The sequence below is a fragment of the Herpailurus yagouaroundi genome, unplaced genomic scaffold (genome assembly GCF_014898765.1).
Source record: "Herpailurus yagouaroundi ecotype Mexico unplaced genomic scaffold, PumYag 140, whole genome shotgun sequence".
Classification (NCBI taxonomy): domain Eukaryota; kingdom Metazoa; phylum Chordata; class Mammalia; order Carnivora; family Felidae; genus Herpailurus; species Herpailurus yagouaroundi.
In genome coordinates, this window is record NW_024412395.1 from 79,883,919 (window position 1) to 79,908,779 (window position 24,861).

The window sequence follows — 24,861 nt, forward strand, 5'->3', positions numbered from 1 at the left end:
TGACGTTTATTTATTTTTGGGACAGAGAGAGACAGAGCATGAACGGGGGAGGGGCAGAGAGAGAGGGAGACACAGAATCGGAAACAGGCTCCAGGCTCTGAGCCATCAGCCCAGAGCCTGACGCGGGGCTCGAACTCACGGACCGAGAGATCGTGACCTGGCTGAAGTCGGACGCTTAACCGACTGCGCTACCCAGGCGCCCCAAACCACTAAACTCTTTTAAGTGTTTACCTCTGAGGTAAGGAATACTGAGGATATTCTAATTATGTGTAACTCTTGAGTTACAGAAAAAAATTAAAACAGCCTATATTATTTTTAAAGTGAGAAAGACAATGAAAAGGTCTTGGATTTTAATTTAATTTAAAGGCTCAAAAAGTAAGAGCTAGGGGCACCTGGGTGGCTTAGTAGGTTAAGCGTCCAACTTCGGGAGAGGTCATGGTCTCACAGTTTGTTAGTTCAAGCCCTGCATAGGGCTCTTTGTTGTCTGCCCAGAGCCTGCTTTGGATCTTCTGTCTCCACCTCTCTGCCCCTTCCCTGCTCACACTCTGTCTCTCTTTCAAAACTAAATAAGCACTGAAAAAAAGAAAAAAGTTAAGAACTAGAAAAAATAAAAGAACTTCTTTGAGGGGAGAATAATGTCTTCAAAGCAACTGAAATAAGTTTCTTTTTTTTTTTTTTTTAACGTTTATTTATTTTTGAGACAGAGAGAGACAAAGCATGAACGGGAGAGGGTCAGAGAGAGGGAGACACAGAATCTGAAACAGGCTCCAGGCTCTGAGCTGTCAGCACAGAGCCCGACGCGGGGCTCGAACTCATGGACCGCGAGATCATGACCTGAGCCGAAGTCGGCCGCTTAACCGACTGAGCCACCCAGGCGCCCCTGAAGTAAGTTTCTTTCTTAAAAGATAGTATTTCCTAAAAGTGTGTCAAATTTCACATTAAATTTGTCCCTATAAAAAGGAATCAGATTCTAATTCTCCCCCTTCAATTCCAAAAGGATTTTTTAATGTCTCTCTATAATGCACTATATCAAGTACGATGTAAGGAAGGAGTATGAAGAGGAGTAAGACATTCCCCTTATTTTCAAATAGCAAATGCTGTTAGGATTAAGGCATTTCCTTTACTTTCAAATAGCAAATGCTGTTAAGATAGACTGATGAATTTAGTCAAATAAATTTCTAGGGAAAAAATATAGTAGGAAAACCTAACAGATTAAAAAAAATCAATAACCAACATATGAATCTTTCTTGGACTCTGATTCAAACAATTAAAAAGTGTATGATACAACTGGAGAAAGCAGAACACGACTGGTTATTTGATGATAAAATTAAGGAATTATCATAGGTTATTTTTATATTTGATAACTATTATAGTTAGGTTGGGTTTTTTTTGTTTTTTGTTTTAATACTGCTTGTTTCTTAAAGTTACATACTGAAATATTTAGTAGTGAAATGTGTCAGAGACTTGCTTTAAAATAATCAGGGCAGGGGCACCTGGGTGGCTCAGTCAGCTGAGTGCCCAACTCTTGATTTCAGCTCAGTCATGGTCCCAGGGTCATGGGATTGAGTGCCACGTCAGGCTCGGTGCTGAGTATGGAGTCGCTTGGGATCTTTCTCTCTCCCTCTGCCCCTCTCCCCCTGCTTGCGCTAGCGCTCTCTCTCTCAAAAATAAAAATAAATAAATAAATAATCAATCAATCAATCAGGACAGGAGCAGGAGCAGGAGGAGTCAAAGAAGGAAAGCTAATTGGGTATAGATGAAATATGACTGGCTATGAATAACCATTCAAACTGAATAACTGGTATATATGTTTTATTACACTAATATCATTACTTTATTATAAGTTTGAAATGTTCCATAATAAAATTTCAGACAAAAAGGATTAATAAACACTACATAAAAAGATAAACACAATACCCATACATACACAATTTTGCAAATAATTTCTGGGAGTTCAGATCAACTAAAGCTCATTAATAGACATGGACACTCAAGTTACAAACTCTTGCTGAAGAAATAAGACTCTTAAAACATAACTTCACAGGGGAGCCTGGGTGGCTCAGTCGGCTAAACATCCGACTCTTGGTTTCAGCTCAGGTCATGATCGCCAGTCTGTGAGCTTGAGCCTCACAGTGGGATCTGTGCTGCTTGGAATTCTTGGTCTCTCGCTCTCTGTCTGTCCCCCACTTTTGCTGCCCCCCCCCCCCGCTTGCTCTTTCTCAAAATAAATAAAAATTACACTATCAACAATAGCCAAAGTATGGAAAGAGCCCAAATGTCCATCGATGGATGAATGGATAAAGAAGATGTGGTGTATATATATAATGGAGTATTACTCGACAATCAAAAAGAATTAAATCTTACCATTTGCAACTATGTGGATGGAACTGGAGGGTATTTTGCTAAGTGAAATTAGTCAGAGAAAGCCAAAAATCATATGACTTCACTCATATGAGGACTTTAAGAGACAAAACAGATGAACATAAGGGAAGGGGAACAAAATAATATAAAAACAGGGAGGGGGACAAAACCGAAGAGACTCATAAATATGGAAAACAAAATGAGGGTTACTGGAGGGGTTGTGGGAGAGGGATGGGCTAAATGGGTAAGGGGCACTAAGGAATCTACTCCTGAAATCATCATTGCACTATATGCTAATTTGGATGTAAATTAAAATAAAAAACTAAAATAAATGAGGTCTAAATAATTAATTTAAAAAAAAAAACCTTCACAAAATATAGCACAGTCATACATCCAAATGACAATGGCCTTCAAAGAAGTAATTTTGTGAGGTTCCCACATTTATTATGATGATTGTTCAAATCAATGTCAGAATTCCCTTTTTTCCTTTTAAACAACAGTTAAGTGGTACTACCTTTTGAAACCTCGTTCTTCACCTAAAAATGGATTCCATGACAGAACTATGATTAATGTACCTCTGACTCTACATAAATTATACCTCAATAAAAAATGTTTATGAACAATTGTCTAAATACCCTAAGGTAGTTGCCTCTGAAAGCTGCTCAGAACTCCAGGAGACGACTTTAAAGCAAAGGCAAGATTTAGTCAGAAATTCATTGATCCATTCCATAAGTATTTCTTAAACACCAACAATGACAGCCATTATGCTAGGAGCTGGTAATACAATGATAAAACCAGATGGAAAGTCACTATAATGAAGCATTTATCTAGTACAGAAAACTAAATGCATTTTTGCAAAGAGATGAAGAATAAGAAGTCATGACACACAAAAGCATAATAAAAGGAACCTAACATTGATGAGGGAATCAAAGAAGACTTCTCTAAGGCAACAGTTAAGGTGAGATAACAAAGATCAGTAGAATTAAAGAATTAGGAAAAGAGCATTCTCGAAAGAGGGAACAGCGTATATAATGGCCCTGTGGCAAGAAGAAAACACAGGAAATCTGAAAGAAGATCCAAGTGACCAAAAAGCAAGGGACAAACGTTGAGGGTGTAGAAAGGTAGGCATGGCCCAGATGGTATAAATAGGAATTTACAGTCTGCCTTAAGCATAGAAAGTGACTAAGGATTTTAGGCAGATGGATTATAAGATTCAAGGTTTGAAAAGCTCACCTGGCTACAATGCAGAGAGAGGACTAGTATCCTTTTCACATCTAGCTACAAATTTCCCAATAGTATGAAGACTAAAGAAATTTCAGTCTTGCCACAGCATTTGCTCTTAGAATTCCCACCAAGTCTCTGGAAACTAAAATACCTGAACAGCTACTGAGAATAAAAATGTTTTTGGGGAGCCTGGGTGGCTCAGTCAGTTGAGTGACCAACTTCAGCTCAGGTCATGATCTCACGGTTTGTGAGTTCGAGCCCCATGTCAGGCTCTGTGCTGACAGGTCAGAGCCTGGAGCCTGCTTCTGATTCTGTGTATCCCTCTCTCTCTGCCCCTCCCCCACTCATGCTCTGTCTCTCTCTGTCTCAGAAATAAACATTAAAAAAAAATTTTAAAGAAATGTTTTTGACTTACAAAGCACCTGAAAAATAAGTAAGCTAGGTTACATTTGTTTTTTTTTTTTAAATAGGCTTCACGCCCAGCCTGGAGCCCAACACAGGGCTTGAGCTCACAATCCTGAAATCAAGACCTGAACTGAGATTAAGTCAGACGCTTAACCAACTGAGCCACCCAGGTGCCCCAGGTTACATTTTTATTAAGCATCAAATTTAGTATATTAAAACAAAACCTACATTAGTTTCTTAGGAAATAATTTAAGTATAAATTCTAATATCTTCATCTCCCTTTAGTATTTCCTTTCCTCAAGTCTCTTATGAAGATATAAACAAAAGGGACTGCTTTGTTAATATAATTTATAGCATCTTCTTCCTACCACTTTATCATTTCTAATGAGCTCAATGGACCACAAGATTAAGAAGAAAAACAGAATTTTACATCCTCTTTGAAGAGTACTCCAGAAAAGAAGGTAAATACTTCTGATATATTTATTACCATGTAAGGAAGAAAAGCATAATTTCATTGTAGTGGTGACACCAAGGACTGATTTCCAATAAACAAATTGTAACTTAAAAAAACTCCTGTATCTCTGTTGCCGGATTTCAACTGATTTTAATTTTTTATTTCCTGGAAAATTAAAAAGTGATTCTGCCCTGCATATCAACTGTTATCTTTATAATTTTACAAATATATTTAGCTACAAATATGAATTAATGGTTGATAGTCAATTATTAAATAATGTTCAAATATTATAAATAGTATATGTATGTAAAGAAAAAAAAAAAAAGGAAATCCCAACTATCTATCCTACCCATGGAGATTAAACAGAGTCAACCATCTGGTATTTATTTTTCTTTCAAATATATATTTATGTATATGCATGTTTATATATAAGTGCATGTATATAGTTTATAGTCACATGTTCATCAGATATAGTTTTCTACAATATGCTTTTTTCAGTTGCTAAAAATATGGAAGACCTATAGATCTCATTCTTTTTAACAGCCACAGAGCAATTAAGCCCAAAACTTACCATTTAATAGTTTACTGATAAACACATAGGTTGTTTTCAATTTTCCTATATTACAAAAAAAAAAAAAAGCTGCAATGAACATCTTCATACTTATTTATGTATTTTCTGTTCTTTTCTGTGGTATCACTTGTAAAAACTGGATTTGAAATTTTAAGGTCACAGGATATAAATATTATTGATAGTATATCCAAATATAAATAAACTCTCAAAACCATACTCCATCTTTTTTTTTAATGTTTATTTTTGAGAAAGAGAGAGAAAGAGACAGGGCTCAAGGAGGAGAAGGGCAGAGAGAGAGGGAGATACAGAATCCAAAGCAGGTTCCAGGCTCTGAGCTGTCAGAGCAGAGCTCAATGCAAGGCTCGAACTCACATATTGTGAGATCATGACCTGAGCCAAAGTCAGACGTTTAACCAACTGAACCACCCAGGTGCCCCCAATCATGTATTTTTAAAGCACATGACTGTCACATGTACAGAATAATTTCTCCCTACTCTACTTAAAAAGCTAATACCTCAGCATGCAAATATCTAAATAAATCTAAATATAAAGGCTATAATTTTCCTGCATTTATTAATATGATATACATGGCTTTTAAAACTAAGATAATAAAAATTAGTATCAACATCCATACCTATTGCCAAAACATTAAAGATTTTATACACAAAATGCTGTGATGTATAAGATACCACGATATATGTTATTATATTTTAAAAATCGCTCTGCTTGTTTAGTTAAGTGTGAATCTCCTAAAATTAGAAATGACATTTATAGTTTAAACAATCTGGAGGTTACTTTAGAATGTGATATGAGATTAAGATCTAACAAATGTTCTTCTCCTGACAGCTCTAAATTGTTCTAATATATTTTATGTCCAGTTTTTCCTCAGTTACTTGAAATGCTATTTTTGTCACATACAAAAAGTCTTACATACATTTGGAACTATTTCTGAGCTACTTTCCCATTAATTTTGCACCAGGACTATAATGTTTTAATTACTGTAGCTTAGTAAAAAATATTCCAAGTCCCTTCTTGTATAGAGATTCTTTTTCCTAAAAATGTGTTTATTATTGCCTGCTTCTTTCTTCCAGAGGAATATTAGAATTATATTGATAAGTTTCTTTCCTACACTCCATTCTCATAGGAGTTTACAAATTAATTCCAAATCACATCTCCACAACATTGAGTTAACCCATACAGAAGCATGGCATTGCTCTTTATTAAAAATCCTCTTCTATACATCTTAATATAAATTTTATTTTTTCTTCACGTAGGTCAACACATTTCCAATTAAGTTGATTCCTGTATGGTTTATATTATCTTGTGACTGTGGTTATTTTTCATTATTTTTTTTAAGTTTATTTATTTAGAGAGAGCTAGGGATGGGCAGAGAGAGAGAGAGAGAGAGAGAATCCCAAGCAGTCTCCGCAATGTCAGCGCAGAACCCAATGCGGGGCTCAATCCTAAGAACCATGAGATTGCGATCTGCACCGAAATCAAGAGTTGGATCCTTGACTGACTGAGTCACCCAGCAGCCCCTTCACTGTGTTTTCTAACTAGCTATTGTTACACAAAAATAAACTTTAAAAAGTCAAAATGAGCAACTTAAAAAAATTTTTTTAATGTTTATTCATTTTTGAGAGGCAGAGAGAGACACGGCATGAGCCGGGAAGGGGCAGAGAGAGAGGGAGACACAGAATCTGAAGCAGCCTCCAGGCTCTGAGTTGTCAACACAGATCCTGATATGGGGCTCAAAACCACGAACCTTGAGATCATAACCTGAACTGAAGTCAGACACTCAACTGACTGAGCCACTCAGGTGCCCCCAAAATGAAAAAGTTTTTAACATAAATATTTAAAATATAAAAATGGGGGGCGCCTGGGTGGCACAGTCGGTTAAGCGTCCGACTTCAGCCAGGTCACGATCTCGCGGTCCGTGAGTTCGAGCCCCACGTCGGGCTCTGGGCTGATGGCTCAGAGCCTGGAGCCTGTTTCCGATTCTGTGTCTCCCTCTCTCTCTGCCCCTCGCCCGTTCATGCTCTGTCTCTCTCTGCCCCAAAAATAAATAAACGTTGAAAAAAAAAATTCAAAAAAATAAAATAAAATAAAATATAAAAATGGTTTAAATCCAGGTTTCTATGTTTTAGGAAAAATTTATAAACTAGTAAGTTATGTTTTTGCTAACTACAAGGGATTAGAAGATTTTTAAAATGTATGCTACTGCTTTATAGAAAAGGGCAAGGAAAAGCAACTAAAATTAATATTTTTTTCCAATTCTCCACAAAGAACATCAACTGCTTTTAAAATAAAAAAGAAACCCAAATATTATTTTCAAAAAAACCCCACAAATCTTTTTATCTGATATATATTGCATCAGAATCCCTATTTGATATAGAGCCTGGAATACATATTTTAAAAAGCTCCCCAAGTAATCCTTCAAAAAAAAAGAGAAAGTCTCACATTCAGGTTAAACTCATTATTTTAAATTCCTATCTAATCTCTTCTATAACAACAAATTTGTTTATCAAATCACTTTAGTTTCTACCAATACTATTTTTTTTTCTACCAATACTATTTTTAAAATGACTCCAAGGTAATACTTTTTTTTTAACTTTTTTTTTCTTAGTGTTTATTTATATTTGAGACAGAGAGAGACAGAGCATGAATGGGGGAGGGGCAGAGAGAGAGGGAGACACAGAATAAGAAGCAGGCTCCAGGCTCTGAGCTGTCAGCACAGAACCCGACATGGGGCTTGAACTCACGAACCTGCAAAATCATGACCTGAGCCAAAGTCGGACGCCTAACCCATTGAGCCACCCAAGAGTCCACGTAATACTTTTAAATACAGAAATACAGTGGTGTTAATAATTAAAACCAAATACCACCATATTTCTTCAACTCTACAATACTACTAATTTTAAGACTGTAATTTGTTCAGTAACAAATTTAAGTAGAAAATAAGAAACAAACCTTTATTAAAATGAAAAAATGTTTAACTAAAGGACAAGAACATAAGCTTATCCATATAATCACATATGACTTTTTAAATTATCCTTTATGCTGGGGTGCCTGGGTGGCTCAGTCGGTTGAGCATCTGACTTCAGCTCAGGTCATGATCTCTTAGTTGATGAGTTTGAGCCCCGCATCAGGCTCTGTGCTGACAGCTCAGAGCCTGGACCCTGCTTCAGATTCTATGTCTCCCTCTCTCTCTGCCCCTCCCCTGCTCATTCTCTGTCTCTCTCTGTCTCAAAAATAAATAAACATTAAAAAAAAATTTAAATTATGCTTTATGCTTCTGGACATCTTTGTTCTACTAGCCATAAGGCACACTCTCCCAGCCCTCTCTTTATGTCTGGATTAGACTCAGTTCAAATGTCACTTCCTCAGAGAAGCTCCCTCTACTTACTATATTTAAATTGGCTCCCCAAATTCCTCTTCCTTCCATCCCCTATCATTCTGTCCGTTTCCTTCATAGCAGTTAGCAAAATCATAATTATCTCATTTGTTTACTTATTATTGTCTGTCTTTCCCACTAGAATCCGTACTTCACAGAGAAGGTTCTATATCTCAAGTGTGAGGCACATAACAGGTGCTCAAACATCTATTGATTTAGTTACTTATCTCATGAACTCAATTATTTAGCACCTGCAGTAATGACAGTTTTTATTTTTGGCCAAAACCTGAGATTTCTGCCTGCTTCTTTTTCCATGTGATTAAGCTTAATAATTTTATTTTTCCAAATTAAATATGGTTGGAAGTTGATAGCTTCTTTAAAAAGCACCCAGAAACGTTTGACAGGTAGATATTCTCCCAAATGCATCAAACAGGAATATCAACCTTGTCCGGGTTTGAAATTAGAGATTGAGGGATCTGGCAAATTTTCTCTGAATTAATTGGCACATGTCAGGCAATCTTCAGCTGAGACCATTATTCACTGCAAAGCTATATTATACTGTGATATTTTATAGACATTTTAAGCAACAATTTACAGATGGAAACTCAATTAAAAATGTAACACAAAAATAACAAACATTAAAAAAATTTTTAATAAAAAAATTTACCTCAATATGGTGCTACTAGTATTAATTGAAATGATAAATGAATAAAGGAATTCACAAAGCTAAATTCTCAAAATACCAAATAAGGATGACTGTTGCTATTTCACAATTTACTTGCCTGGTAGCTGAAGTTTATTCAGTCAAGACATATCCTGATTTCAAAAATGTTAAAATGTAAAGAAAATTATCTTAAAAGTAAGGAAAAAGTAGGGGCGCCTGGGTGGCTCAGCCAAATGTCTGACTTCGGCTCAGGTCATGATCTCGCGGTTCATGGGTTCAAGCCCCGCTTCGGGCTCTGTGCTGACAGCATAGAGCCTGGAGCCTGCTTTGGATTCTGTGTCTCCCTCTCTCTCTCTGCCCCTTCCCCGCTCATGCTCTTTCTCTCTCTCTCTTTCTCAAAAATAAGTAAATGTTAAAACAAATTAAAAAAAAAAGTAAATTACTAGTGAGCCTATCAAGTATGAACATTGTATCAGTTGTTTTCTATAATTTATCTGATTAATAAAGCAGTAGAATCTAGTGGGTTAGAGCAGCAAATCAACTTTTTGCCTCAGAACCCCCTTTCACTCCTACACTTAAAAAGTTTATTAACTCATTTAAAAAAATAAGCCCATTACATGTTAACACAGTGGGGTTTTTTTGACATGTTTTAAAGTGAAATTTTATTTTTCCCGAACAAAAGCAAATTTGGTGAGAAGAGTAGTATTTGTTGTTTTACATTTTTTTTTTTTTGCAAATCTCATAATTACTTCCGCATTCAATCTGTTGCTGAAAAACTTCACTGTGTATTCATCAGAGAATGACAATGAAGGCAGCAAATACTGTCTTAGTATTAATATAAAAAACAATTTTGACCTCACAAACCCACTTAAGGGATTACCAGGACCCACTCTGAGCACGGACTCTGGAGCCAGATTGTCTAAGTTTAAGGGTACTCACTTGCTACAGTGACCCCCTTACTAGCTTACTTAAACCCTCTGTGCCTCATTTCTCTGGTTTCAAAAAGAAGGATAACAGCAGCACAGTACTTATTTCATATAATTATTGTGTACTTAGAATAGTTCTTATCAGGGCACCTGGTGGCTTGATCTCATGGTTCATGAGTTTGAGCTCCACACTGGGCTCTGCACTAACAGCGTGGAGCCTGCTTGGGATTTCTTCTCTCTCCCCTCTCTCATCCCCTCCTCCACTTGCTCTCTATCTCTCTCTCTCAGAATAAATAAAAATAAACTTAAAAAAAAAAAGAATAATTCTTATCACAAGTAAACACTATAAATGTTTGCTACAAGTATTATATACTTAATTTTCCTGACACTATATATGGTACTATAAAATAATCTCTGCTATTCCCAACTAATAGATAAGAAAATTAATGTGTAAATTAGGTCAAATGACCCACACAAGGTAACACAGTTGAACTGGTAAAACTAGGATTTTAACTTAATGCCTATTCCAAAACCTATGGTTGAAAAATGTACCTTGTCCCCTTTCTTGTAGCTCATACTACTCCCCACAGCTTTCTATGTCCTGGCCATACTCTTAAGTTTTTCTATAACTTCATGTACCCCTTCACCCCAGGGATTCTTTCCAGCCTAGAATGCTGTCTTACTACTGCTATACAAATAGCTGCCTTCTTCCAATCCTGTTAGTCTCAGCAAGCCTTTCTTGACCACTTCATCTAAATAGCATCCTTTTCTCCCTACTCTACTACTTTCCATTCCAACAAATATGGTTCATTTCCTTCCTAGAGCTTTGGATTTTACACCTGGCTTCTTAGATCTTATTACTTATTATCTATCTTCCCTATAAGATTATTAAGTTATATGAAAATGGTCCCTTTCTGTTTTGGTCACATTTGGGTATTCACTATATACTCAAAGCTAACAAACATACTATGGTATCTGGACTTAATGGCAGGTACTTCTGTGTATTTGTTGAATCAATGAACCACACTGCTTATATGACCTTGGACAAATCAATTAAATCCTTTGGGCTTTAGTTTTACTTACTATATCTAAAATCCTAAAAATATTCAAGTACCTTCATTTGAAAAACAGAATAGTGCTGGTTACAGAGAAATTTTGTAAATATGGATTTCCTAACTATTCTCAGTACCTTAGTATCTGGAGGTAGCTGTGAACATAGTTATAAATGTACTAAAAGTTTCCCTTTTATTTAACCAGACAATGTATAATTCTGTAGATTTTTTCCACTGTATATTATACCCATCCCATTATCTGGTATATAGAAAGTATATTTAAAAGCAAAAATCAAGGGATGCCTGCCTGGCTCAGTAGGTAGAGCAGGAGACTCTTGATCTCGAGATCATGAGTTTAAGCCCCACGTGGGGTCTAGAGATTACTTTAAAAAAATTAAAGTCTTAAAAGCAAAAATGAAGCTGATATTCCTGCATGCAGCTCAATTTGGGCCCATACTGCCTTACTTTCAGACTATCTAACAAAGTAAAAAGACATCACAGGAAATAATTATCTTTTTGATGGCCATGGTAATGGCAACCTTTATTAGCAAGCCCTGAATACAACATAATGAACAAAATAAGAAACTGCTGGAACGTGATCTGAAGGTCAATAACTACTTGCCAGGAAGCAAACTCACTGTACTCATCCAAGTACAATAAGCTTTCCATGGCCTACACAGGCAGAAATTGTGTCTTAGCTGACAGCATGTATCTTTTTTGGAAATTGTCAATTTATAAAGAATCAGATTATAAGAGGCAGTACAGCCTAATGGTTAGAGTATGGGGGGTCTGGCTCTAGACTGCCTGAGTTCAAATTCCAGTTCCATGACCTACCAGCTATGCATCTGTGGAAAAATTACTCCACTAATCTATGGCCTCAAATTCCTCATTTATAAAAGGGAGATAATGTAAGTACCTATGTCAAGGTTTTGTTTTTTTGTTTTTTTAAGATTAAATAAGTTAACACATCAGTGAGAAAAACTAATTATGGTAAGTGCTCTCTAGGGTTTACTGGATAAACAAAGCTATACAATTATCAGGGAAACATATGAAATCATAAAAAATGGTTTTTGCTACTGCAAATTTTCAAACTAGGCCAACTATAACAATATTTCAAGGTATAAATCTGAAATTTGCGTACTCAAGATGTGCATTTATTGTAAATATCAACTTCTCTAAAAAAAACCCTAAAGCTGCACCATTCAATATGGTAGCCACTAGCCACATATAGCTATTTAAATTAAATTAAAATAAAATAAACAAAAATAAAATTTAAAGACTCAATTCCTTAGTTGCACTAGCTACATTTCAAGTGCTCAGTAGCTACATGCAGCCATACTGGAGAACAGAGATAAAGAACACAGACATCAACACAGAAATTCTATTGGACAGCACTGATCTCAATGTAGTTACATAATACAATTATGATGAGTAAATTCAATTATTCAGTAACTGTAAAGATTTAGGCAACAAGAAGGTAAAAAGACACAACTACTAAAAACTATTAAAAAGTATTTCAAAAGTAAAACTCAAAGGCAGTAATTAAGATGTGATTATTTCAAGTCTCTTAGGTAAAATTGCTAAATAAATAGAAGCTACCCACCAAAGATGACCAAAAATTCCAACATGTCTAATTGTATGGAAAAATTCTTTAACTTTTAAAAAGTTAAATTTCATAATTTTACCTCTGTTCTAAGATCAGTTTTCTAAAGGAGGAGGTGGCATAGGAATGCGGCAGAATTCAAGTGTGGAATTCATTTGTTGAGACTTCAATATTTTCCAGCTCTATAAAAATAAAAATTAAAAAACTGAAATATTAAGATAATATTCTCATGAAATAAAAAACAATTTTGATAAAACATCTATAATACAATTTATCTGTTTTTAAAAATAATTAGGGATTAAAAAGCTTTCTATAATGACCAGCATACACTTGTATACCATCATTAAACCAAATTTAAAAAATAGCAGGGGCGCCTGGGTGGCTCAGTCGGTTAAGCACCCGACTTCAGCTCAGGTCATGATCTCGTGGTCCGTGAGTTCGAGCCCCGCGTCGGGCCCTGTGCTGACAGCTCAGAGCCTTGAGCCTGTTTTGGATTCTGTGTCTCCCTCTCTCTGACCCTCCCCCATTCATGCTCTGTCTCTCTCTGTCTCCAAAATAAATAAACGTTAAAAAAAAATTTTTTTTTTAAATAGCAGATTTAGAGAAATGAAGTTTGAGTTTTAGTTTCAAATTTCCCATCAATTGCCTGTAAGACCTTGAGGAGCTGACTTAAACATTAGGGAGTTTCACTTGAATAATCTATAAAAATCAGTCCTTTTCAGTCAAAAATTCCATTAATCCAACTTTTGGAACACATTACAGTGATATCTCTCTCTCTCACACACACACAATCATTAAAATTTCAATATGCAGTATATCATCAACCTTAAATAATAAGTATCAATGGCTATATCATCATTTTGGAGGAGTTTCACAGAACTGAAAATTTTATCATTTTTAAAAAGAACACAGGAAATGCTATTACTTGAAGTTTTGGTACAAAAACATATTAAAATTATTTTGATCAGTGAGAAAACTTTTCAAATTGCTAAAAGTATACTTTCCTCTGAAAGTAGAAGCTATTTTTAAGTAGCTGCTGACCACATTATACCCTACCACTTTGATTCAAAATCGTATCACAACTTTAAAATCTAAAACACCAAAAAAAACTTAACATTTTAAAATATGTTCATAAACAAAATATGATTTAAAAAATACAAATAAGACCACAATAAAATTCTCTTGGAGTAAAATTATATGATCATTGCAAAGTCTCTGATGTTTTTCAAACTAAAGATGTGTCAGAGCCTCCCAATCCAACCATAGCAGCTGACTTTTTATCTCATGTATTGACTATCACGTAAGATTTTCATTTCATGAGTTCTGCAGTGGGTGAAAAACCTTGACGAGGACTAAGAGAAAACCTCTGGAAAGATACGCAAGAAATGGTCATACTTTGGGAAGGGTCATTTGATGTCAAGGAAACTCTCTTTTTGTACCTTGGGAATTTTGAGCCACCAAGACAATTGCCAGATTTTGAAGCAGTATAAGCAGGCTGACTTGAGAGCTATACTGGGAATCTCTGTAGAGATGACTCTCCAACAATCTTTCAGGGTTAAGGATACAGGTACTCACTAGGTTCTCAATTTAAGGGGCAAAAACAAACAAACAAGCAAACAAACAAACAAACAAACAAAAAAACCAACACGGCGATGGATAGGAAACCTGAGTTTTATTAAACTTTAGCACAGCTTCAGAACAATTCAACTCCTGATAGATAAATTGGAAGTAATAAGCCCCTCAGCCACTTGAGCAACAGAAAAAAAAAAAAGGGGGTGGGGGACCCTGTCAGGGAGGTAACACTGTTTGAAGCCTCTATGGTTCTTTCATATACAAGGTCTAGCACACAATCAAAAATTACTAAATATACTAAGTGACAAAAACATGACCAATAATTAAGAGAAAACTAGATCCACAGATGATCCAACAATAAAGTTCACACACAAGGACAACTATTTAAAATAATTCTGGGGGTGCCTGGGTGGCTTAGTCAGTTGAGCATCTGGCTCTTGGTTTCAGCTCAGGTCATGATCTCCTGGTTCATGGATTCAGGCTCATGTCGGGCTCCATGATGACAGTACAGAGTCTGCTTGGGATTCTCTCTCTCTCTCTGCCCCTTCCCCTCTCGCGCGTGCTCTCTCTCTCAAAATAAATAAACTTAAAAAAGGTAGTGTTATAGCAGAATACTATTAAAACATACAATAATTCTGAATAAGGTACTAGAGCAAAAAATCGACAAAACTGATGAGGTAGAAAATTTCACCAATGAATTAGGATATAAAAAAAATGTAAATTCTAAAACTGAAAAATACAATATATATGAAATTAAGAACTCAATATATTAGTTTTATAGCAAACTGGACACAGCAGACCATAGGATTAGAAGGTAAGGGGCACCTGGGTGGCTCAGTCGGTTAAGCGTCCGACTTCAGCTCAGGTCACGATCTCACAGTCCATAAGTTCGAGCCCCGCATCGGGCTCTGGGCTGATGGCTCAGAGCCTGGAGCCTGCTTCCGATTCTGTGTCTCCCTCTCTCTCTGCCCCTCCCCCGTTCATGCTCTGTCTCCCTCTGTCTCAAAAATAAATAAACGTTAAAAAAAAAAAAAAAAGAAGGTAAGTCAGTAAAAAATACCAAGCTATAACATGAGAAAGAAAGTAGGAAAGAAGAAAGAAGACTAGAAGAGAGAGGAAAAGTTGGAGGAAAGGCTTAAGATAAATGGAAGATATGCTCAAAATGTCAATATACATACAATCAAGGTTCCAGACAAGAGCAGAAACAGATATAAGCAATATTCAAAGAATAACAGTTCTACAAAACTGATGAAAGAAATCAATTCAGGGATTCAAGACACTCTGCCAACTCCAAGCAGAATATACTCAAAGAACACCATACCCAGGAAATCATCATCAAACTATAAAATGAATGAGTGAAAAAAGAAAAAATTCATATAAAAAGCATAGAAAAAAATTCAGCTGACCTTCAAAGAAACAGTAAGATTGACAGCAAATTTCTCAACGGAAACAAAAGAAACCAGTATATAACAGAATGATAGTTAAAAGGACAAAAGAAAATAACTGCCAATCTAGAATATAGTAAATATCCTTTACATAACCAGCAAAAATATCCTTTAAAAATTAAGGTAGAGGCACCTAGGTGGCTCAGTCAGTTAAAGCATCTGACTTTGGCTCAGGTCATGATCTCGCAGTTTCATGACTTCAAGCCCCCTGACTGGCCTCTGTGCTGATGGTATGGAACCTGCTTGGGATTCTCTGTCTTCCTCTCTCTCTGCTCCTCCCCCACTCATGCTGTCTCTGTCTCTCTCAAAATAAATAAATCAACTTAAAAAAAATCAAGCATGATGCTTGTTTTAAAAACTAAGGTGGAGGAGGAACACCTGGGTGGTCAGTTGGGTTAAGCATTCGAGTCTTGGTTTCAGCTCAGATCATGAGCTCTCGGTTCATGTGTTCGATGGAGCCCCATGTTGGGTTCTGGGCTGACAATGCAGAGCCTGCTTGGGTTTTTTTTTCTCCCTTTCCCTCTCTCTCTGCCTGCCCCTCCCCGGTACACACGCACATGTACATGGACTCTCTCTCAAAATAAATAAACATTAAAAAAAAAAAACAACTTTAAAGTATTAAGGTGGAGGAGAGGACTCTGGGAAGATGACAGAGTTAAGAGCACCAGGAGTCTATCAGCATCTAGACAACAATCATACCTGCAGAATCTGTTTTGGAACTCTGAAGTCTACTGAATGCTTAAAACTTCCATGGAAAGACCTGTGGTTTTTATTTTAATTGTGATTAATTTTGGTCAATTTCAGCTCTCAGCACAGCAATAGCTACCCATCCCCCACCCTGAGCCACATAGCAAGGAGCAAAGCACATGTTTCTATAGCAGCTTGCAGGAGCCAGGATGGGCAAATAGGACTCTGTCCAACAAATATAAAATATTTGTGCTCTGATTGCTGACTGCTGCTTCTGATCATGGAGGTACAGAAAAAGAGCTGGGCAACCATTGTTGTCCCATCTCCCCTCATTGTTGTAAGCCTCACTCCTCCCACTAAAGTGACTTCCAGGGGACTTAATGGCCTGTTCCCATATTCCCCCCCACCTCCATTTTTCTCTTTTTCCCCTTTTGGGAGCCAGACATTGGAGACCAAGACAAAAACAACTGCATATGAAGGGAAAAATAGAAAGTGATCATGCATGCCCAGAATGTGCACAGAAAAGACATTAAGTTTACATCTTAGGCTGACCCTTGGCATGGAGATAGCTTATAACAAACAACAAAATAAAAACAAAAACAAGGTGGGAGGGACAAAAAAGGATGGAAAACCCTAAGGAAGGACAAAAATCTGATTTCCAGAGTTTCACATTGTTATATTAAGATGTCTAGCATTCAACAACAACAACAAAAACCACACAAGGTGTGTGAAGAAAAGAAGAGTGGCCCATTCAAAGAAAAACTGTTCCTGAAGAAGACCTGATGGCAGATATATTAGACAAAGGCTTTAAAACAACTTTCTTAAAGGTATTTAAGGAACTAAGGAATATGTGGAGAAAGTTAAGAAAATGAGATATGAATAAAATGGAAATATAAAGAGACAGAAAAACTAAAACAAAACCAAAAAAAATTCTGCAGCTGAAAAATACAAAAACTGAAATGAAAATTTCACTTCTGGGATACACAGGCACATGTGAGTAGGCAGAAGAAAGAAAGTAAACTTCAAGGTAGGACAATGAAAATTATCCTGTCTGAAAAACACAAAAAGACAGAAGAAAATAAACAGAGGTCAAAGGGACCTATCTACCAACAAGTAGATCAAGATATGCATTGTGTAAGTCCTATAAGGAGAAGAGAGGGAAAGAGGTAGAGAAAATATTTATGTATGTATGTATGTATGTATTCATTTATTCATTCATTCATTGTTTAAAAAAACTTTTAATTTGAGAGAGAGAGAACAGGAGCAAGAGAGAGGGGAGAGGAGGGAGAGAGAGATGGAGGGGGAGAGGGGAGGATAGGGAGAGGAGGGGGGCAGGGAGAGAATCTTAAGCAGAACCAATGTGGGGCTTAATCCCATGACCCTGGGATTGTGACCTGAGCCAAAATCAAGAGTTAGATGCTCAACTGACTGAGCCACCCAGGCACCCCAGTAAAGAAAATATTTAAAGAAATAATGGCTGAAAACATCCCAAATTTGATGAAAGACATGAATATAAACATCCAGGAAGTCCAGTGAACTTCAAGTAAGAGGAACTCAAAGAGACCCACACTGAGACACATTATAATCAAGCTGTTGAAAGACAAAGAGGATCTTGAAAACAGCAAGACAGAAGTGAGCTCAGATACAAAGGAACCCTCAATAAGACTATAAGCAGATTTCTCCTAAGAAATTTTAAAGCCCAGAAGGCAGTGGGCTGATATATTCTAAGTGCTAAAAGAAAAAAAACTGGCAACCAAGAATCCCACATCTGACAAAACTATTCTTCAAAAGTGAGACAAGAAATAAGACATTCCCAGATTAAAAAAAAAAAAAAAAAAGCTAAGGGAGAGTTCACTACCACTAGACATGTCTTACAAGAGATGCTCAAGGGAATCCTACAAAATGAAATAAAAAGACACTAGACAATAAACTCAAAGCTGTGTGAAGGAATAAAAATCTCAGCCAAGGCAAATACATGGGCCATTATAAGTTAATATTATTGTAACAATGATTTATAACCATTTTCTAAAAATGTTTATTTACTTATTTTTGAGAGAGAGAGCGAGCGAGGGAGGGACAGAGAGAGAGGGAGACACAGAATCCAAAACAGGCTCCAGGCTCTGAGCTGTCAGTACAGAGCCCGATGTGGGGCTCGAACTCACAAACTGTGAGATCATGACCTGAGCTGAAGTTGGATGTTTAACCGACTGAGACACGCAGGTGTCCCTATAACCATTTTTTTTACACGATTTAGGAGACTAATACATTAAAAAGAACCAACTATTGGTCTAAAAGCTAGTATTATTGTAACTGGCATATATGTCCACATTTTGTTTTCTACATAACTTAAACTAATACATTTATTTATTTGCAAACACTTCTTAATTTGTAAAAGATGTTTAGGTGGAAAGCTGAATCTGTTCAAGGTACGGGTTTTACACGACTATTTCGTTTAGGTCCCATGCACTTAAGAGGCACTGAGGTTAATTTAATTATGACTGTCCCATGCTGAGTATCATAAAAAGACTGTCACGACTGCACAGTGAGGTAATGTATAGTTACCAACCTTGACATTTATTTTGCTGTCAACTAGATCAAGACTAATGCATTTAAAAGAATTATTTATGTTTTGGAGCATACAATGTACAAAGATGCAATCAACAACTGAAAGGGGTGGGAAGGGATCTGTAAAGAAGTAGAGATTTATTATGTTATTGAAGTTAAATTAATGCAAATTCAACTTCCAGTGTTACAACTTTAGGTTATTAAATTCAATCTCCACAATAACCACATATACACACAAAAACAGCTATAGAATATACACAAAAGGAAATGAGAAATAAATTTAAACATTTCACTAAAACAATCAACTAAATGCAAAAGCAATGCAGAAATATGGAACAAAAAAAGATAATATATGTAGAAAACAAATAGCAAAACTACAGAATTCTTTATCAGTAATTACTATAAATGTGAATGGATTAAACTCTTCAAAAGAGTTTGGCAAAACAGATAAAAAGGCATGATCCAAATATATGCTGTCTATAAAAGACTCACTTGAAATCCAAAGACACAGAGAGTAAAAGAATGGAAAAAGATAGTCCGTGCAAATGGTAACTTAAAAGAGATTAAAGATGGCTATACTAATATCTGAAAAATAAACTTTAATTCAAAAAAGAGACAAAGGACATTATATGTAATAAAAGGTTCAATACAGCAAGAAGATGTAACAATTATAAACATTTATGCACCTAATGACACACCATCAAATTATTTTTTTTTATTTAAAAAAAAAATTTTTTTTTTCAACGTTTTTATTTATTTTTGGGACAGAGAGAGACAGAGCATGAACGGGGGAGGGGCAGAGAGAGAGGGAGACACAGAATCGGAAACAGGCTCCAGGCTCCGAGCCATCAGCCCAGAGCCTGACACGGGGCTGGAACTCAAGAACCGTGAGATCGTGACCTGGCTGAATGAAGTCGGACGCTTAACCGACTGCGCCACCCAGGTGCCCCACACCATCAAATTATTTGAAGCAAAACTGACAGAACTGAAGGGAGAAACAGTTTTATAACATTTGGAGACTTCAATACCCCATCACAATAATGGATAGAACAAGCAGACAAAAGGAAATTAGAGAAACAGAGGATGTAAGCAACACAATAATCCAACCAGATCTAACACACATATACAGAACACTCTACCCAACAAAAGCTGATATAGTCTTCAAGTACAACTGGGCCACTTTCCAACACAGATCATATGTTAGGACACAAATTAAATATCAATAGATTTAAGAAAAACAGATATCACACATAGTGTCTTCTGGGATCATAACAGGAGTAAGTCAGAAGTGAACAGAAGAAAAATGGGAATATCCATAAAATTGTAAAAATTAAACAAAAGATTTTAAAATAACCAAAAGGCCAAAGAAGAAATCACAAAATAAATTACAAAATACTTAAGAGACAAAGGAAAGTAAACACACAATATACCAAAACTTATGAGATGTAGCAATAGTGATGCTAAGGAGGAAATTTAGAATTATAAATGCTTATATTAAAAAACAAAAAAAGCTCTCAAATCAAAACAACCTAACTTTACAACTTAAAGAACTAGAAAAGGGGGCGCCTGAGTGGCTCAGTAGGTTGAGCATCAGACATAAGATTGAGCCCTGTTGAGCTTATACCACGGAGCCTTGCTTGGGACTTTCCCCCTCTCTCTCTGCTCCTCCCCCACACGTGCATGCGTGCAAGCTCCGGCTCCCTCTGTCTCAAATAAACAAGAAAACTTAAAAAAAGAAAGAAAGAAACTAGAAAAAGGAGGAAAAAATAAGCCCAAAGCTAGCAGAAGGATGAAAATAACAAAAATTGGGGTGCATGGGTGGCTCAGTCAGTTAAGCGTCTGACTTCAGCTCAAGTCAGGATTTCACAGTTTGTGGATTCGAGCCCTGTGTCAGGCTCTGTGCTGACAGCTTGGAGCCTGGAGCCTGCTTTGGATTCTCTCTCTCTCTCTCTCTCTCTCTCTCTCTCTCTCTCTTTCTGTCTCTCTCTCTCAAAAATGAATAAACATTTAAAAAAATTAAAATCTTAAATAAATAAATAAAAATCCATTGATGATAGAAGTCTGAGTTTACTTAAAAAAAAGAAAATAAAGATTAACAGAGATAAATGAAATAAAGAACAGAAAAACAATAGAGAAAAGCAATAAAACCAAAAGTTGGTCCTTTGAAAAGATTAAGAAAATTGACAAGGTTTAGTGAGATGGACTAAGAAAAAAAGAGAGAACACAAAATACTAAAATTGGAAATGAAAAGGGGAAGTTTACTACTGATTCTATAGAAATAAAAAGAGTTATAGGAGAATTCTATGAAATATTGTACACCAACAAATTGGAGAACCAAATCTCTGGGAATAAAAAAACTACCAGGTCTAAATCATGAGAAACAGAAAATATGAATAGATCTATAACTAGTAAAGTGATTTAATCAGCAGTTAAATATCTTCTGATAAAGAAAAGCCCTGGACCTGATGGCTTCACTGATGAATTCCACCAAACATTTAAAGAACTAATACCAATCCTCCCAAACTTCTGAAAAAACAGAAGCGGGAATACTTCATAATTCATTCTATGAGGCCAATATTACCCTGATACCAAAGCCAGACAAAGACACAACAAAACAAGAGATCCGTAAATCTTTTATAAACATCAATGCAAAAATCCTCAACAAAATACTTGCAAACAGAATTCAGCAGCATATTAAAAGGATTATACACTATACCAAGTAGAACTTTTTTCCTGGAATGCAAGGATGAGTCAAACATAAAAAAAATGTAATATACCCAATTACTAGAATGAAGGGAAAATGCCACATGATAATCTCAATTCATGCAAGAAAATCATGTAACAAAATTCAACACCTTTTTCAATAAAAAATGTAAAAAAAAAAAAAATAGAATCTATCCTAACATAATCAAGGCCGTACATGAAAATCCCAGAAAACATCATACACAAGGTTGAAAGACTGAAAGTTTTTTCTCTAAGATCAGGAACAAGGCAAAGATGTCTGTTTTCACCACTTTTATTCAACATAGTACTGGAAGTTCTAGCCAGGGTAAATATACAAGAAAAAGAAATAAGAGGCATCCAAATTGGAAAGGAAAAGCAAAAACCATGTTTGTATATATAATGTATAAAACCCTAAAGACTCCACCAAAAGAACTATAAACATATCCAAAAGTAGCAGAATCAAAGTTAACTCACAAATATCAGTTGCATTTCCGTACACTAAGAATGGACAGTCTGAAAAGGAAAAATTCCATTTACCAAAAAATTCTATTACAATAGTATCCAGAGGAATAAAATACTTATAAATTAACTTAACCAATGAGGCTAAAGACTTGTACAATGAAAGCTACAAGACATTGGTTAAAGAAACTAAAGACATAAATAAAGGAAAACTCATCCCATGGTCATGGAAGGCTTAATATTGTTAAGACGTCAATACCGTTGACTCCTGAGCTACATGGATTTGAAATGCACAGGTCTACTTCCATACAGATTTTGTGGATAAATACTGTAAAATGTATTTTCTATTCCTTGTTTTCTCAAAATTTTCTTTTCTCTAGCTTACTTTACTATAATACAGTATATAATACCTATAATGTACAAAATCTATGTTAATCAACTATATTATTGGTAAGGCTCCTGGTCAACAGGAGACTATTAGTAAAGTTTTGGGGAATTCACAAGTTATACACAAATTTTTGAATGTGCAGGGTGTCAGTGCCCCTAACCCCAAATTGTCAATTGTATATCTATGTCTGTCTGTATCTATATCTATAATATCTATATCCATATCCATATGTGTATCTATACCTATCTATCTATCTATCTCATGTTCTTTATCCATGCATCCATTGACAGTAGGTTGTTTCCATATCTTGGTATTATAAATAAAGTTGTAATGAACATGGGGGTGCAGGTATCTTTTTAGGTTCTTGTTGTGTTTTCTTTGAATAAGTACCCAGAAGTGGAATTGTTGGATCATATGGTAGTTCAATTTTTTTTATTTTTTGAGGAAACTCCATACCTGTTTCCATAGTGGTTGTGCCAATTTACATTCCCACCAACAGTGCAGAGAGTTCCCTTTTCTCCAAATCCTTGCCAACACTTGTTACTTCTTATCTTTCTGATAACAGCCATTCAAACAGGTGTGAGAATACCTCACTGTAGTTTTGATTTGCATTTCCCTGATAACTAGTGAAGGTGGGCATCTTTGCATGTACCCACTGGTTGTCTGTAAGTAAGTCTTCTTTGGGAAAATGTCTATTCAGATCCTCTGCCCCAAAAGACAGTCTTTTAAATAAAAGATGCTAGGTCAACTGGATATCACATCACTATGGAAAATAATGTACCATGATCTCTAAACTTACACAATTCACAAAATTACGTCCCAAGTAGAACACAGCTCTAAATGTATACGAAGTATACGAAACAAAACAAACAAACAAAAAAACCGTAGCAAACCATCTTTGTGTCTTTGAAGCAGCCAAACTAGCAATAAAAAAAAGCACTATAACAACAATGAAAAATACATTAATTGTACTGTATTAAATCTGTCATGAAAAGACAGAATGAGTGACAAGTCAAGCCAAAGGCTAGAAAAAGATATCAGCAATACATATGCCCAATACCTAGGGACAGGTCTATGACTGTTTGGAGGTAAGGGTTGGGGCAAGAAAACTGTGAGTTCCTAAACAAAAGGCAAGCCTAAGACTGAGGTTAGACTAGGATGAGAGACAATATACTTACCCTCAGTCATGATCCTCGTAATGAGGGAAAAAAGAAAAGTGAAGAGAGAAAGGCTATTTCTAGAGAAGACAGTCATAGGAACTGAATTTACTCTCTTGCCTGACATAATCAAAAGGTGGGGAGGATTATAAACATCATTTTTCAAGGCACTGGGCACACATAATGAAGAACAATGAAGTTGTCCATTTTCCTTCCTTGGGAGAGTTTCCAGGCTGCATTTTAAGGAAGGAAAAAGCAGGTGGAACCTGGCTGACTTCCTGAGTTAAGGAGGTAGAGCTGAGAGTCCAGGCTGATCAAGGTATTAGAGTTTGTAGGATAGAGTAAGGAAAGAGCAGCACAGAGAAAGAACTCTAGCTATCTGTAGAAGGTTCTCTTCTCGTAGTCAGATGAGAATTGATCGGCACATATGTGTGTGAGCCAGGGAAAGGGAAGAAGTCAGGGAAAGAAATGCCTAAAGAATTAGAAGTAGCAATGCCCAGAATTCATGCAGAGCCAGCAATAGAACCTACTCTCACCAACCAGGTTGAAAATCGGGTAAAGTACATGAGAGTCCTTTGTAAATAATGGAGAATAATTAGCCTTTTACTGAACAAAGCTCTAGTAGTGCTTAATAAATCTTATTATCAAAACCTGGAAGAATCACTGTTTGCCAATACTTTTATATCCCAGGGAAGTTCTAAAAAATATTTATAGCAATACAAAAATATCCAGAACACCCCAAGGTAAAACTCACAGTCTCAAACATCCAATAAAAAAAACTACCACGAATGCAAAGAATCAGAAAAACGAGATCCAAAATGAAGAGAAAAACTGATCAAAACTCACCCAAAATTAAGTAATGTTACAATAAGCAAAAACTTTAAAACAATAAATATTCAAACCATTAAGTAGAGTGATAGATTTTTTTTAAAAGGCCTAACTCAAAGTTCTAAAAATAAAAGCCATAACAAGGTAAAAATTACACTGAATAGGGAAAATGGCACAGTAGACATTGCAGAAAAAAAAAATTAGTGAACTTGAAGACACAGCAACAGAAACTAGTCAAAATGAAACAGAGAAAAGAGAATTAAAACAAAGCACTAGTGAGCTGTGGGACAATTTTCAAGCAGCCTACAATACTTGTAACTGGATTCCCCAAAGGAGAAAAGAGAGAAGAAAAGGGATAAAAAAAACTTATTTTTGAAAGAAG

At 35.9% G+C, this 24,861-nt stretch overlaps 1 protein-coding gene across 6 annotated transcripts in view; it reads right to left on the reverse strand.

Annotated features, from left to right (window-relative positions):
• The window catches only part of HYCC2 (hyccin PI4KA lipid kinase complex subunit 2), a 91,232-nt gene that overhangs the window by 47,185 nt on the left and 19,186 nt on the right, over nt 1-24,861 (reverse strand). For all 6 annotated transcript variants that reach the window (XM_040475818.1, XM_040475820.1, XM_040475815.1 and 3 more), the window contains one exon: nt 12,737-12,836. The gene's annotated coding sequence lies outside the window, so the exon portion shown is untranslated. The remainder of the gene's footprint in view (nt 1-12,736; nt 12,837-24,861) is intronic.